Consider the following 15955-nt stretch of genomic DNA (forward strand, 5'->3'; position numbering starts at 1 on the left):
ATGTTCTTGAGGGTGGCACTGAAGAGTTTTGGTGAATTGGTACCACCCTGCCGAACCCCTCTCTTGACATCAATCATTACTTCTTTGTAGAATGGTGAGATCCTGGTAGTGAATCCGCAATACAGCTCACGGAGGATCCTGATGTATTGAGTGAATGCCCTGATTGGCTAGGACTTCAATGACTGCTTCCATCTCAACAGAATCAAAGGCCTTCTTTAAATCAATGAACGTTAGACAGAGCGGCGTCTTGAACTCCCGAGAAACCTCAATGAGCTTGGTTATCGTGTGGATATGGTTGATGGTGCTGAATCCTTTGAGGAATCCGGCTTTACAATTTTACAATTTGACATTTTACAATTTCATTTGAATGATGAATGAGAACTGACATATTATCATTTCATTTCATCAGGTTGTTAAATATAAAATTATTAGTGAGAAGCATTATATTATTTTTTCTTCATCAAAATTTGATGTGTATGGTCTGGAGAGATAGTACAGAAAGTATGGCATTTTCCTTGCATGCATCTGAACCCAGTTCAATCCCTGGCACCATGTGTGGGCTTCAGAGGCAGGAGTTACCATTGAGCACAGAGATATAAATAGCCCCTGGCACCTCACGTAGCATATGACCCACCGACCTCCAAATTTGACGTATATTTTGTGCTTATAGTCTGATCCTTAGCGTAGTCACATTTATGGGCTAAGTGGTCACCAGAGGTAAATGGTGACCCTATTAGAGAAAGATCTACCCTACAGTTCCACAAAGAAGTCAGAAGCACCAAACACAAGTCTTCAGTCAGCACCACATCATCTGTGTCTTCACAGAGCTCCAGACTCCAGCCTCTCTTCTTTCCAGGCAAACTTTTCTGCTTCAGCACCTTTCCTTCTTATACTCTTTTTCTATTTCCACTGGCTGTTAACTTTCACAATCAATGGGCTCTTCTTACCATTAGGGAAATAAAAACAATAAAACAAGTCATTTTATTTGTTCCTCCAACATTTATACCTACTTTTGAGTTATCCTTATGATTATTTGTTCATATATCTGCCTTCTGCACTGGAATAACCTTAAGGCAGTGACCATTTTCTATTCTCAATTTATTCAACCAATAAATTTTTTAAGATCAAGGATCTTCTACATGCTGGTTATTGTGATAGGTCGTGACCCAGTCCTTATAGACTAATGGGTGAGTCAGACTTTGTTCAGATAAACTTTCAAATAAGTGCACAATTTCAGGCTGTGATAAGTACTAGGAAAAAGTAAATATGTTTTGAAAGCTTGTAACAGTGAGTTCTGATTGACTTATTGAATAGAATTCTCTGAAAGAATGTTGAGATAAATCAGAAATAATTCATAGTCTAAGTCCAACTCACCTAAAAGTTCCAAGAAGACAGGAGTTTATTTTATCATTGAGTCTCTACCACATTAAATCTATCTGTGTCTGGAATGTAGTAGGTTATCAATAAATATCACTGAATGAAAGATTTCTGAGTATATGATGCAAAAAAAATGAGGAGGGTGACAAAGATAGAAGAAAGAGATGTAATGTGATCTATCAATAAAAACCAAAAATCATGTCATTCTAAACATTAGACAAAATTTAGCACCCATTTATAATTTTTAATAACTCAGTAAAATGAAGAACATAGCTTAACATAAAAGGTAGCATACTATAATTTATAGTTACTATCATACTTGAAAATTATGCATGAACAGTACTATAACCAATAATAAAAATTATAAAAATGAAAATTTTTTTCTTCAGCAAATTAAGAATGTTCCTATCACTATCACTACATCTATTTAATTTACTATTACTAGTGTTAACCAGAGAAATTATACAAGAACAAGAAATAAAATTAGTTCCAAATCAGGAGTCAAAGAGATAGCTCGTGGATTAAGGCATTCACCTTGTCTGAGGCTGACTTCAATCCCCGGTACCTCATATGGTTCCCTGAGCATTTGCATGAGTGAATCCTAAACACTGAACTAAATTTAAGCCCAGAGCTCAACAGATGGGGCCCAATTTGTCCCTCAAACAGAAATGCAAATAAGAAAAAAATCTCATTACTTTCAGAAATACAGAAAACCCAATCATTAAAAAGGCTATTAGAAACAATGTGCTCAGCAAGGAGCTAGTCATAAAATCAATGTGTAAAAATCTGTTAATTTCTACATGTAAATATTCAAGAAAAATAAGAAAAGATTATATAAACATGATGGGGGGGGAAATTAACACGATCAAATTGTTCATTCTACCAAAAATAATAAATAGGTTTTATGCAATCCTATCAAAATTTCAATTACATCTTTAAAAATATAGGAATAAACACTAATTTTTTTTTCTTTCTTTGTGGTCCCATCCAGCGATGCTCAGGGGTTATTTCTGGCTCTGCATTCAGGAATTACTCTTGGAGGTGCTCAGGAAACATATGGGGTGCTGAGGATTGAACCCAGCACCTGCTGTACTATTGCTCTGGCTAAATTTTATATTGTATTAAAAAAGATTCAAGTCACTACTGCTATTTAGAGAAAGAAAAGGAAAAATGAAGTCATAATGCTATCTAACTTTATACTACAAACAATAATATTTAATCATGTTATTATGAAAATAGACACAATGATTAAGTGAATAAATTGAAAGCTCAGAATGAACCCACAAAAATACAAAAGGCCATGAGCAGAGAATGGAAAGTTTCTTCAAAAAATAATGTTGGGAGGTTAGGGGCTGACTGGTGTTTAATCTTCAGAACCCCATAAGGTGTCCCAAGCCCTTCCAGGAACACAGAATCAGGAATAAGCCTAGATTGAATGGGTTGCATGCGTGAAGGAGGATCAGATTTAACTCCTGGCACCACAGAGTCATCAGAACACCACCAGGAGTGAGTAGTGGCAGGAATAGAGGAAGAAGTAGTCCTCAAGCATAGAGGCAGGAGTAGTCTTCAAGCATAGCAGACTGTGGTTCCCCAACAACAACAAATTTGATGAATGGCAAAGCATAATAAAAAGACTAACCAGTACACACCAATAAAGTAACTAAGAGTATTTGAGGAGAAGGGAGTTGGAGAGGGGAGAAAATATTAGAGAGAAATAATGATGGGGGGGGATTCCATTGCAAATCCTACCATCAACTTGATGCCTTCCATTCTCTTCCTCACCTTCTCCTCTGCCCCGCCCCTGTCACTGTCACTGTCACTGTCACTGTCTCTGTTCATCGATTTGCTCGAGCGGGCCCAGTACTGTCTCCATTGGAGACTTTTGTAGTTACTGTGTTTGGCATATCGAATAAATCACGGGTAGCTTGCCAGGCTCTGCTGTGCGGGCGAGGTGCTCTCGGTAGCTTGCTGGGCTCTCTGAGAGGGACGGAGGAATTGAACTTGGGTCGGCCATGTTGGCTGCGTGCAAGGCAAATGCCCTACCCGCTGTGCTATCGCTCCAGCCTGCCCTGCCCCTAACCATTGGATTTTCCATAGTCTAGATCTATTTATATTGCAATCTGTTATTTCTTTTGCTTTATTTATATGCTATATGTGAGTAAACATTGGTGCAGTCTTTCAATTATGATTATTTCATTTCATTTAATCTCTTCAAGGCCCATCCATGCTATCACAAAAGATAGACATATTTTGGAGGCTGAGAGACAGCACAGCAAGTAGAGTGTTTACCTTGGACATGGACAAACTAGGTTGGATCTCTGATATCCCATATGATCCTCTGAGCACCACCAGGACTAATTCCTGAGTGCAAAACCAGGAGTAACCCCTGAGCATTGTGGTGTGTGGCCGCCAGGAGTAATTCTTGAGTGCAGTGTGGGGTGTGGCCCCAAATAAAGCACTGTAGCTTTGTCCTCCCGTTGTTCATCGATTTGCATGAGCGGGCCCAGTAACATCTCCATCGTGAGACTTGTTCTTACTGTGGCATATCTAATACATCACAGGGAGCTTGCCAGGCTTTGCCGTGGGGGCGAGATACTCTCGGTAGCTTGCCAAGCTCTCCGAGAGGGGTGGAGGAATCGAACCCGACTCTGCCAGGCCAGCCGCGTGCAAGACAAACGCCCTACCTGCTGTGCTATCTGTGGTGCAATGGATTGTGCATTGGACTTCTAGAGGCCCCAAACAAAACAAAACAAAAATATCTTTCTTTTTCTTACTCAGCAGATTTATGGAAAAATTGGGGTGGAGGGTTAGATGGATGACCCAAGGTCTCCTCCCGCCACAGCCCCAGTGGTGTGGTCTTTAGGACTCTAGGCACCCTGAGGGCAGAAGAAGAGGCCAAGGGTTGGGGTTGAGGGCACTGGGGTAGCACTGTAGAGTGAGGGATTGGGTTTCACCTCCCAACAGTGGACAGAGGGTGTTGAGCTGAGACTCCACCAGCTCTAGCTGTGAGTCTCACTCACAGCCCCACCAAATCTACAGATGTTTTTCCACCAGATTCAGCTTCTATTAAAGACAGAAACTAATCCTTTGACGTGGGTATGGTGCCATCAGCAGGTCCACCTGTATCTATGGGGCAAGTGCATCAGCAGCCTGATGGTGCCTTCGGGCTTCCTAATACCTCAAAACTGCCGTTGTGCCTTTGGTCGAACCCAAAACTTGGGGCCAAGTTTACCAACAATTTAAATGGGCAAAAGTTAGGTATGTGGGAGCCACGCCCACAAACAATGTCCGGCTCAGCTATATAAGCTCATTTTTTGGCTTTATTTCAGAGACTCATAACGTCTCCATTGCAACACTTGTTACTATGTTTGGCATATCGAGTATCTCACGGGTACCTTGCCAGGCTTTGCCCTGTGGGTCAGATACTCTTGGTAGCTTGAGGGAGGAATTCAACTGGCAAGGCATGGCCGCTTCCCCATAAGACAAACGCCCTACCGCTGTGCTATCTCTCTAGCCTCCAAATCCTCCAATTCCCGTGAGGGAATAAGGACATGAAAAGGATTTGGAGAATTCACTGCTGGTAAGAATTATGTCTGTTTCAACCTAGTGGAATCAGTGTGGAGTGTTCTCAATTGAATGTTGAGCTGCTTTGGGGAATGTCACCCCCATGAGAGAAATATATCCATTCAAAAGGTTGTAAGCACACCACTGTTCATGGAAAGACTAAGGAAAATAGCTAAGCTATGTAATCAACCTAGATATTCAACAGCAGCTCAGTGGATCCTGAAGATGGATCATATAAACAGTGTATATATACTACTCAGCTATAAGAAATGATGAAGTCATGCAACTTTCTGCAGCATGAAAGAGAACTGAACAATATCATGTTAACTGGTGGAAGGGAGAAGAAAGATAAACACAGGATGATATCACTTAGAAGTGGTATTTCGGGTAACTGCATGAGATGTTTAGACCCTTGAACCCAGACGATAGAGACGGAAGAAGGAAAGTGTGAGAAGAGATAGAGGGGGGCAGAGTGAAGGGAACTCAGGTACATCAGTGGTAGTATAATAAATGATAAGCATTCAGAATGAACACCTAGTGTCTGGCTTATGGCAATTAGATAGAAGGTAGAGTATTCTTAATAACTAGGAATCCTAGTGATAAAATAGCAGTTATTTTTGACATGTTATTTACGAAGTACATGTTAAGGTGAAGTATAACAACTATGCAGTAGGTTTGAAATTTAGAGAAGTTGGGGAGTAATAGAAGCGTAAATTTGAATGTTATGGTGTAACATGGGTAGTTGAAATTCAGTATGTGGTACATGACAGGTGTTTAATAAATATTGATCTGAAAAATAAATGATTAGAGGTTACTAAGGATTAGTTTTATTAAAACATGTTGAACTTAGAAATATCCAAAGAACCCTCTAAAAGTTTTATTTTTCTTAAAGATTAAATGCAAGTAGTTTAAATAGCATTTTATTTTCTCCAAATTTATCACATTATTTTATGTTATAGTTTATTTTTAATTATATTCCTTGGCTTGTAGTGATTTAATAATATCACTTGAGATAAAAACTACATTGAATAATCTCATTTATTATATGTCAGTTTGTCTTACCATATAAGTAAGATAAAGTATCTTATCGGATACTTTGCCCCTTAATAAATTTCTACTTTTATTTCTGCTCTTGTAGCACATACAATTCTCTAACTAAAATTAATAATCTCATTATTTAATGTCATAAATCATATTTAGACATACCACCAGAAAAAAACAAATACAAATGAAGTTTATTAAGCAAAAATTGAGTTGGTAAATTACAATTACTTTTTTCTTGTCCCATTCCATTTACTTATCTATTCCCTTTTATCCATGCAGCCGATTCATTTTCTCTCCCCATACATTAAAAAAGATATACACTTATGTATATCTTTAAATCTATATTTCTTCTATTGTGGAGATAAACGTTTTCTCAAACTTCTTTTTCAGAGTCACTAAATTCAGTGGTTGTCACATTGTTGAGTAATTATCACTACCAACTATCTCCAGAATTTCTTCATCATCCCAAACTGAGACTCTGTATCAGTTAAACAATAACTTCCTCACTTCTCCAGTCTCCGAACTCTAGCAATAATCATTCTGTTTTCTGTCTTTAAGCTTCAAGTATTCTATGTGCCTCTTACAAATGTAATCATATTTGTTATTTTGTGTCTGGCTTATTTCTTTTGGAGTTCTTGTTTTTTGTTGAGGGGTCACACCTGGGGGGTATTTAGGGTGTCAGTGATCAAACCCAGGTCAGCCACATGCAAGCGTCTTACCTGCTATACTATCTGCTGGTCCACTATTTTACTGAAAACAACGGTTATGAAGTTCTTCCATGCTGTGACATGTGCCAGAACTATCTTCCTTTTTAGGGCTGAAACATATTCCTTTGTTATGTGTGTCTATGTATCACTTTTTGTTTATCCATTCATCTGTTGAGAGACATTGGTGTTGCCTCTCCACTGGCTATTTTGAATAATGCCCCAGTATTTGTGGATATACAAATATCTGCTCAGAGCCCTGTGTTACTTCTTTGGGCTATATACCTAGAAGGAAATTTGGTAAATCAGATGTTTATCTGATGTATTTGAATTTTGAGGAAGCACCATATTGTTTTCCACAGCAGCTCTGCCATTTACATTCTCAGTTGGCAAAAGATTCCGGTTTCTCTGCATTTACACCAGAAGTTGTATTTTTTATTCCTGTTATTTTTGTTTGTATTTAATAATAGACATTGCAATGGTTATAAAGACGTATCATCGTGGCTTGGGTATGCATTTCCCAAATGACTAATTATGTTAACTAGTTTTCTTATGCTTATGACCATTTATATACCTTCTTTGCTCAAATCTGTTTCCTATTATTGTTTATTTGTTTGCTTGGGGGAACAACTGGCAATGTCCTGGGGTTACTCCTTTCTCTGCACTCAGGAATCACTCTTGGCTATGCTCAGGAGACAACATGGAATGCCAGGAATTGAACCCAGGTCTGCCATGAGCAAGGGAAATGCCTTACCACTAGACTATCCTTCCAGCCCAGTCTTTGCCTACTTTTAAAAAATAAGTTGTTTTCTTTGATATTGTTCAGTTATGGCATTATTTGTAATTTCTTATTCCTTCTGGGATATTTTATTTCCAGATGTTTTCTACTGTTCCACAGCTGCCACTTCAATCTCCTGAAACTGCTCTTTGATTCATGAAGGTTGTTAGTTTTTATAAAATTCAATTTGTCTATTTTTCTTTCATCATCTGTGCTTTTGATTTTATCACTATGAAATCAGTCTCATGTAATGAAGCTGTTTCCTTACATTTTCTTCAAAATTTCTGTGGCTTCCACTTTAATATTTTCTAATTTTAAGATTATATGTAAATACCCAATTTAGACAAATATACTTGCTTTATAGATCTCATTTAATGCTTCACGGTGTCTAGCAGTTTTAATCTTACAACTTTATCATCTATCTATCCACACATCTTTATAAAAATAGAATTTGGGAGTGAGGTCAACTCCAAGATGGTGGAAACGGGAGAAAAGTGAGAGCTTTCTGCCTGTAGATTAAAAAAAACAGAATTTAGGATATAATACTGTACAATGAATATTAAAAGCAAACTGTAAAGCCTGGCAATCATCTGCATGCAGCAAATAACCACCAGAGAACATGGTGGAACAGTCTCTGAAAGCTTTCCCCCGACCAAGAAAAGAACTGCCTCTCCCACCCAGAGTGGAAGCAGGAGCAGAGGAAAAAAACCGAGGCCAGAGAACTTCCCAGCTGCAGGTGTGGGACGGATTAATTAGAGCCACAGCGCAGTGTCCAAAACCTGCATTTGTACGTAGGTAACTCTCAGAGGGCTAGAGCGATAGCACAGCGGTAGGGCGTTTGCCTTGCACGCAGTCAGCTAACTGAGCCAGATTTGATTCCTCCCCCTCTCGGAGAGCCCGGCAAGCTACTAAGAGTATCTTGCCTGCAGGGCAAAGCCTGGCAAGCTACCCGTGACGTATTCTATGTGCCAAACACAGTAACAACAACAAGTCTCACGATAGAGATGTTACTGGGCCCACTGGAGCAAATCGATGAACAACGGGAGGATCGTGACCATGACTCTCAGCAGCCCCTGGGAAGCAGTGAGCAGAGTGCATGGAAATCCACCTACCCGAATACTGCCATACCAACCTGAGGGTGAAAAGGCTGTGGTAGGCATCCTGCCATAGCTCCTTTCACTTGCATCTGACAATCATGCACATTTAAACATCTAGGCCCAAAAACTGGGGGTGTGCGAGGCAGCATAGATACCCTGCAGAGAACAAGCTGCACAACCTCCCTGGTCAGCCTAACCTGAGATGCTGTTAAGTGTGCAGCTGAGGGTGTATGTGAGTGCAGGGAAATATTAGTTTGCCAAGCTCTAGTGGTTTGGAGCCCCTAGCTTCCATCCATGTCCTCCCAACCAAGACACTCAGACACTTCTAGAGATTTCTGGTCTGAAGCTTAGTCTCATGCCCAGACTGAATGAACTTGGCTCACAGCTATCCTTGACCTCACACAAACCTGAATTAACTGTCTGTGGCTGGCTGCCCAGGTCCTTCAAAACTGGTGAAAGGGCATGGTTGCTGCCAAAAATTAAACAGAGTCACAAGCAACAGCCAGATATTGCCAAGGGAGTCTTTGACCGTTGTTAATGCCAGGTCAGACGCAAAGCTTCACCACGAGGCCTCAGGCAACATCAGGAATAATAGAAAAATGAAGAAACAGAAGAGACAGAGTTAATTGGAGGGTGGTGGGGGCAGGGGGGTGGGGGGGGGGCTTGAATACACCAAGGCTCAAGGAGGATTTCAAAGCAGCAATTCTTTTGATGTACAGTGGAATAAAGAAATCAGTGGAAATGACCAGCAATAAGCTTGAAGGCCAGAGAAATAGCTCAGCTGTACTAGCCGGTACCACATGGTACCTGAGTACTACCAGAGTAGCTTCTAAGCACAAAACCAAAAGTAATGCCCAAGCTCTGCTAGGAATGAGCAGGAATGAAAAGAAATACAATATAATATCAGAAAAAGTTTAATTTAAAAAATGAAAAAATTCAAACATAAAGGAGCTAAAGAGTATAGTAGCTGTATTGAAAAGCACATTAGCTGAATATTATAGCAGGATGGAAGAGGATGGAATTTGAATTAGTGACCACAAAGAGAAGGTTTGCAACATCATCAATAAAGAAGAGGGAAAATTAAAAACTATTCAATTGAAGAGAATTTAAGTGATACAAAGGACAATAAAAAGAAACAACTACTGGACTATAGGAACACTATATAGAATAAGTTAAAAAAAATGGTGGGTAACTACCTAAGTTTCAGGAGGCAGGCAAATGCATTGATCCGAGAAGTTCAAAGAATTCTAAACTCAATAAATCCAAACATAAACACCAAGATAAAATATTATAAAATGGCCAGAACCAAAAAAAGAAACAGATTCTTAAAGGGTAGCAAGAGAGAAGCAGACTCATGTAAAGGAACTCCTGTAAGACTCACACTAGGTTTCTCAAATGAAACAAGAAGGCAATGGTATGATATGCCCAAGTATTGTGCGAAAAGCTCCTGCAGATAAGGCTCTATCTTGCCAAGTCATCAGTTGAATTGGAAGAAATGAAAAAGAAATCCTTGGACATAGAGTGATAACTCAATAGGCTGAGAGCATGCTTTGCATGTGGGTGGCCTAGACTCCCAGCCATGGTACCACATGGTTACCCTAAGCACCCAAGCCATGATGGACTCTGACTACAGATATAGGTGTAGCCTCTGAGCACTAGCAGTGTGTCCCACAAACAAACAAACAATCAAACAAAAACTACCAAGCAACAACTAAAAGCAATCACTGCTTCTAAACCAGTTTTGCAAGAAATACTAAATGGTCTATAAAAAAGCAAGAAAATCCCATTTGGAAGAAGAAAGACTCATAAAAGTCATAAAAAGGGGAAAGACAGAGTAAGGGAACTGATAGACTGAGCTCAGTTACTTGCAGAAAACTCAGATGAGGACAGATGCTTAAAAATTCAGAGACAAACTGCATGGCAACTTCAAAGCAAAAATACTTGAAAGTATTAAGAGGTGGTTAGAAGATTACTGCATAAAGTATCAAAAAGCAAGCAGATAAAGAAGGAAAATCCATAGGAATAGTGACAAAATAAAAGACATCCAAACTCCTCTCAATAACATGGAAATAAATCCCCTTTTATTAGATGTCTGTCAATAGATTGGATACTCCTATCCAAAAGCATGCCTGGTGGCACTCAGGGGGCCATGTATGGTTCCAGGACCAAACCAGAGTCAGCTTCATACAAGGCAAATGACTTATCCCTTATATTATTTCTTGGTCCACTTTTATATTTATTAGAGCTGCGTTCGCTCTTCTGTAAACTCCCTTCTCTACATTTTGTCTACTTTTTCTTTTGAGAATATTTTGTTTTTGATAAAATGCAGATTTTTAAAATTTACTCTAGATATCTACTTCTTGTCAGATTTAGACACTACAAAATTCTTAGCTCTTTCATTTCACCTGTGGTCCATGGTACTACAATTGTTTTGCACCATATTATATTTAGTTGTATATTAAAAAATTTAGATTTCAGGTTGTTTTAATAATTATTTAGCCAAAAATAAAAATGAAATTTTCTGTAATACATGTTTCCTCTTTAAATTAGTTGATATAAATCATGCACTTAGCATAATCTGGCAGATGCTATGCATTTTGTTCAAGTCATTCCTATCATCATTGTAGTGAATTCAAATACTTCTAACATGAAACTGTCTCATATGATCTAACCAGCATAATTCCCTTGTGACACATTTAAATTATTCAAACTTGAGATCACTGTGATTTCTTCATCAACAAAGATGATTCTGCTTTTAGTAATATTGTTAGAAGACAAGAAAAAATAGAATACAATTGTTCACTATTATAACTTGTGTATGATCTTTTAGGAACTTTAAAAGAGATTGCATTGATCTGTATAGCACTTTGTCATTAAAAAATGTAATTTTTTCAGTTCATAACCATAGAATGAACATAGAATATTTTTTCATTTTTGGGGTCTTCCATTTCTTTTATAGTGATTCGTACTGTAGCACTGTCCTGTAGCACTGTCCTCCTGTTGTTCATCGATTTGCTCGAGCAGGCACCAGCAACGTCTCCATTGTGAGACTTGTTCCTATTTTTGGCATATTGAACATGCCATGGGGAGCTTGCCAGGTTCTGCTGTGCGGACGGGGTACTCTTGGTAGCTTGCTGTGCTCTCCAAGAGGGACAGAGGAATCAAACCTGGCTCCACCACATGCAAGGCAAAACGCCCTACCCACTATGCTATAGTGATTCATAGATTTCAGTAAATAAAGTTTTCAAGTCCTCTGTTGTTTCTAAGTACTTGATTTTCTTGGCACAATTGCAAATGAGTTGCTTATTATTTGCAAAAGATTTTTTGGTTATTGATTTTGTAATCTGCCATTTTATAGGTTTGTCATTCTGTGAGTTTGGAGGTGGAGCTTTTTTTAAAATTTTTATTAGTGAAACACCACGAGGTACAATTGTAGACTTACAAATTTTTGTGCTTGGGTTTCAGTTATACAATGATCAAGTACCCATCCCTCCACCAGTGCTCTTTCTCCACCACCAATTATTTTTCTTTTATATTGAATATTATAAATTCGATTTTTTCTTATCAAATACCCATCCCTCCACCAATGCCCATTTTACACCACCATGGATCCCAGTTGAGTTTTCCTCCCCGCCCCGACCAGGGCTCCGGCAGCCGAAGACCTCCAGGACCAGCCACCACCATGCTGAGACCACTCTCCGCACACATGAAGGTACTGGCAGAGGGACAAAGCCACGCGGGTTCCGGGGCCGAGACCGCCAAGCCTACTCGAATTGGAGTCGAGCATCTTCCACCCAGATCCTCCAAATTCCAGTAGGCGGGGGTCACACCCACCACCTGGCCCCCTGGCGCCGTGTAATCCCATCAGCGGCCAAGACTCAGAGACTATAAAAGCCAGATCCCGGAAGCGAATGCGGCCGTGCAGCATCTTATTGTGACATCTTATCATCTCATTCCTACTTTGGACAAACTGGCAGGCTATCGAATGTAGCCTGCCCACAGGGCAGAGTCTGGCAAACTCCCCGTGGCTTACCAAATATGCCAAATACCAGTAACAATGATGGGTCTCATTCTCCTAAATAGCCTTGAATATAATCTCAGGGCAAGGATGAAAGAGACGTTACTGGGGCCTGCTTGAGGCAATCGACGAATAACAGGATGATGAAATGAAAAAAAAAATGGATCCCAGTATCCCTCCCACCCCCAACACCTCCATCCCACCCTGCCTCTGTGGCAGGGCATTTCCTTTGTTCTCTCTCTCCTTTTGGGTGTTGTGGTCTGCAAAAGAGGCATTGAGTGGCAATCATGTTCGGTCCATAGTCTACTTTCAACCTGCATCTCCCATCCTGGGAGGATCTGGAGGTGGAGTTTTTAATCTGCCATTTTTAATGTTTTCTATTTATAACATAATGTAATGTGCAAATAATGATAGTTTTACCTTTTTGTTGTTGGTATATATGGGTGGGCCTTCATTCCTATGATTCTCACCTAACTAGGCTGTAGTTCAAACTAAGGGCCTTACGGGGGTGTGGGGGCGACTAAAACCTCATGGGAAGGGGGGCGTTCCAGTCCATCCTTCACGCCCTACCGAGGTCACCAGTTGCCCCCCACGAGCGGCTCTCCAGCACGGCCACAGCCCCAGAAGCACAAGGACTTAATGCAGAACCCAGCAGCTTGGAGCAGAAAGTGAAAGGACTATGCGTTAATCCAGGCTATCATGTCTGCCCGGAGGGGAAAGGGTGTTGGTCCCTTCCGCCCTCCTCCCTCTGGAAAGAAAGATGGCGGCCACATGGGAGCCTCGTGGACAGCAGGTATGAGCCGGGGGTGTGGGGGCGACTAAAACCTCATGGGAAGGCGGGCGTTCCGGTCCGTCCTTCACGCCCTACCGAGGTCACCAGTTGCCCCCCACGAGCGGCTCTCCAGCACAGCCACGGCCCCAGAAGCACAAGGACTTAATGCAGAACCCGGCAGCTTGGAGCAGAAAAGTGAACGGACTATGCGTTAATCCAGGCCATCAGGTCTGTCCGGAGGGGAAAGGGTGTTGCCCCAGTCGCCTTCTCCTCTCTGGAAAGAAAGATGGCGGCCGCATGGGAGCCTTGTGGACAGCAGGTATGAGCCGGGGGAGTGGGGGCGACTAAAACCTCATGGGAAGGGGGGCGTTCCGGTCCGTCCTTCACGCCCTACCGAGGTCACCAGTTGCCCCCCACGAGCGGCTCTCCAGCACGGCCACAGGCCCAGAAGCACAAGGGCTTAATGCACGGCTACGACTCCAGAGCACAGAAACCAATTTCTTAACTATCTGACTTTCAGTAGAAATACTTCCAGGGTCAATAAGTAAAATAGCAGAAATCCAAAACCAACATTTAATTCTTGAACCCAGCTGTAGAAAGCAAATCACTTCACAATGCTTTTTCAACATGTCTGATTTGGGGGGCGGTAAACTCTAAATAATAGTGGTGAATCTTTTATTGAAACAATGAATCTAATCAAAGCAGATAGAGTGTTAACTAGAATTCATCTGCCCCACAGGGACTGGGAGGGGTGGGGGATGGGGTTTTATTGGGGTTCTTCATGGTAAAAAATAAGTATTGGTAAAGGGAAATGTGTTTGATATTTGCATGACTGAGACCTAAACCTGAAAGCTTTGTAACCTTTCCCACGGTGATCCAATAAATAAAAAAAAATTTTAAAAAAAAACAACCAAACTAAGGGCCTTAGAATTCAGTGCTGTTTTTAGGCCCTAAGTGCCAGGGATTCTTGGGGGGCCTCGAGGTTTCCACTCAGCAATGCTCTGGAGATGCTTTGGCGCCAGGAACCAAACATTGTAGATTGCATGCAAGACATGTGTCTTGAACTCTGTACTGTTGCTTCAGCCTATGACTTGCTTTTCAGTATGAATCCCTGTAATTTCTGATTTTTGCCTAATTGCTGTAGCAAGGACTTACAAATACCAGATGTTCTTACACACAGGTGGAGTATAAAGAAAGGGAGCCTGGGGCTGGAGTAATAGTACAACGAGTAGGCACTTTTCTTGCATGCACCCAACCCTGATTCAATCCCTGTCACCCCACATGATCTCTCAAGTCCCTCCCAGAGTAATCCCTAAGCTCTGAGCCTGGAGTCATCTCTGAGCATCCCTGAGTGTACCCTCTGGCACCCCACTCCACACACACACGAACACAAACACATACACACACACAAAGATGAAGAAGAAACAGCAAGGCCAATGACCAACAAATGACTAGCAAAAACAAATCCTGAGATACTGTGAATAGAGCTAAGTCTTTGCCAAGAAAAGATTAGGTTAACTTGGGATGGGCATGGGAACAAGTGAAAAGGGACCCTGGGACAGTGGTGAAAGGATAGTGGCACTTTGGTGGTAGATGTTGTGCAGTAAATTTTTATACCTAAAACATAAACATATCACTCAATATATTTTTAAAAGGGGGAAGTTTCCAGAGAGGTCCAGGTTGGAACCCTTGTCTGACATGCAGGGTTCGTCTGCTCACCTCTGTGGTGGCACTGGCAGCTGCCAGTACAGCATTACAGGGCTCAAACATTGAATTATCTGGCCCTTACAGCAGGACTAAGTTCCACTGGGAGAGGTCCCCAAGGCCTCCTAAGCACCCCAAGATATCAGAGTGCAGATGACAAAAAGGTCCTCTCATACATTACAGTCTGGCTCCTTCATCACCAGTTCCTCCAATACAATCCAATTCTTGTGGATTCTGGGACCGTGGTTTTGCTCTTTCTCCCTTTCAGTTGATCCTGTTTCCTTGAGGAACTTATAACTAACTCTCTTAACTTTGTCTATACTCTTATAAATAGTCACTCTTGTGGTGAACTCTTTTGGAGTGGAATTCTATGCCTTATTAGGACACTAACTGGTTTACTCAGATATTTTGTTCTACTAAACAAAAATGAAAAAGTAAAACGCTCCTCTAAGTTTTCCTTACAAAGTGTATGAGTTCAGGGAGATAAAGTTAATGAAAATGTACAAAAGGAACAAGAATTGTATTCTTCTGTGTTCTCTCTATAAACAGAACCAATAAAATATACTAAAAAAATTGTAGAGGTTGCTGGTGCAAGTCAGAGACAGTCTGGTGGAAGATTTCCTCTTGCTTGGGAAAACCAACCTATGTGTGTCACATACAGTACTTCAACTAACTGAATGAGATTCACCCACAATCTGAGGGAATAATCTGCTATACCCATAATTCGCCAGTGAAACTGTTAATCTCCAAAACACCTTTCAAGTAGACATATAAAATTAACCACTTCAGTTTCCTAAATAATGGAAAAAATAAAGAAATCTCCCCCAGTCAAACCAATTTTAAACTATTTTAAATGTTCATATTATATATAATAGCATAGCATCCTAAATTTAGCCA

The 15955-nt window shown here is 40.7% G+C and overlaps 1 non-coding gene across 1 annotated transcript; it reads right to left on the bottom strand.

Annotated features, from left to right (window-relative positions):
* Nucleotides 1-4308: 4308 nt before the first annotated feature.
* LOC130017265 (small nucleolar RNA ACA64) lies at nucleotides 4309-4432 on the bottom strand. The gene has a single exon (XR_008791369.1). It is a non-coding gene; the product is annotated as a small nucleolar RNA ACA64 (small nucleolar RNA).
* Nucleotides 4433-15955: the final 11523 nt, after the last annotated feature.

Source organism: Sorex fumeus, unplaced genomic scaffold (assembly GCF_029834395.1).
Source record: "Sorex fumeus unplaced genomic scaffold, SorFum_2.1 ptg000183l, whole genome shotgun sequence".
NCBI lineage: Eukaryota > Metazoa > Chordata > Mammalia > Eulipotyphla > Soricidae > Sorex > Sorex fumeus.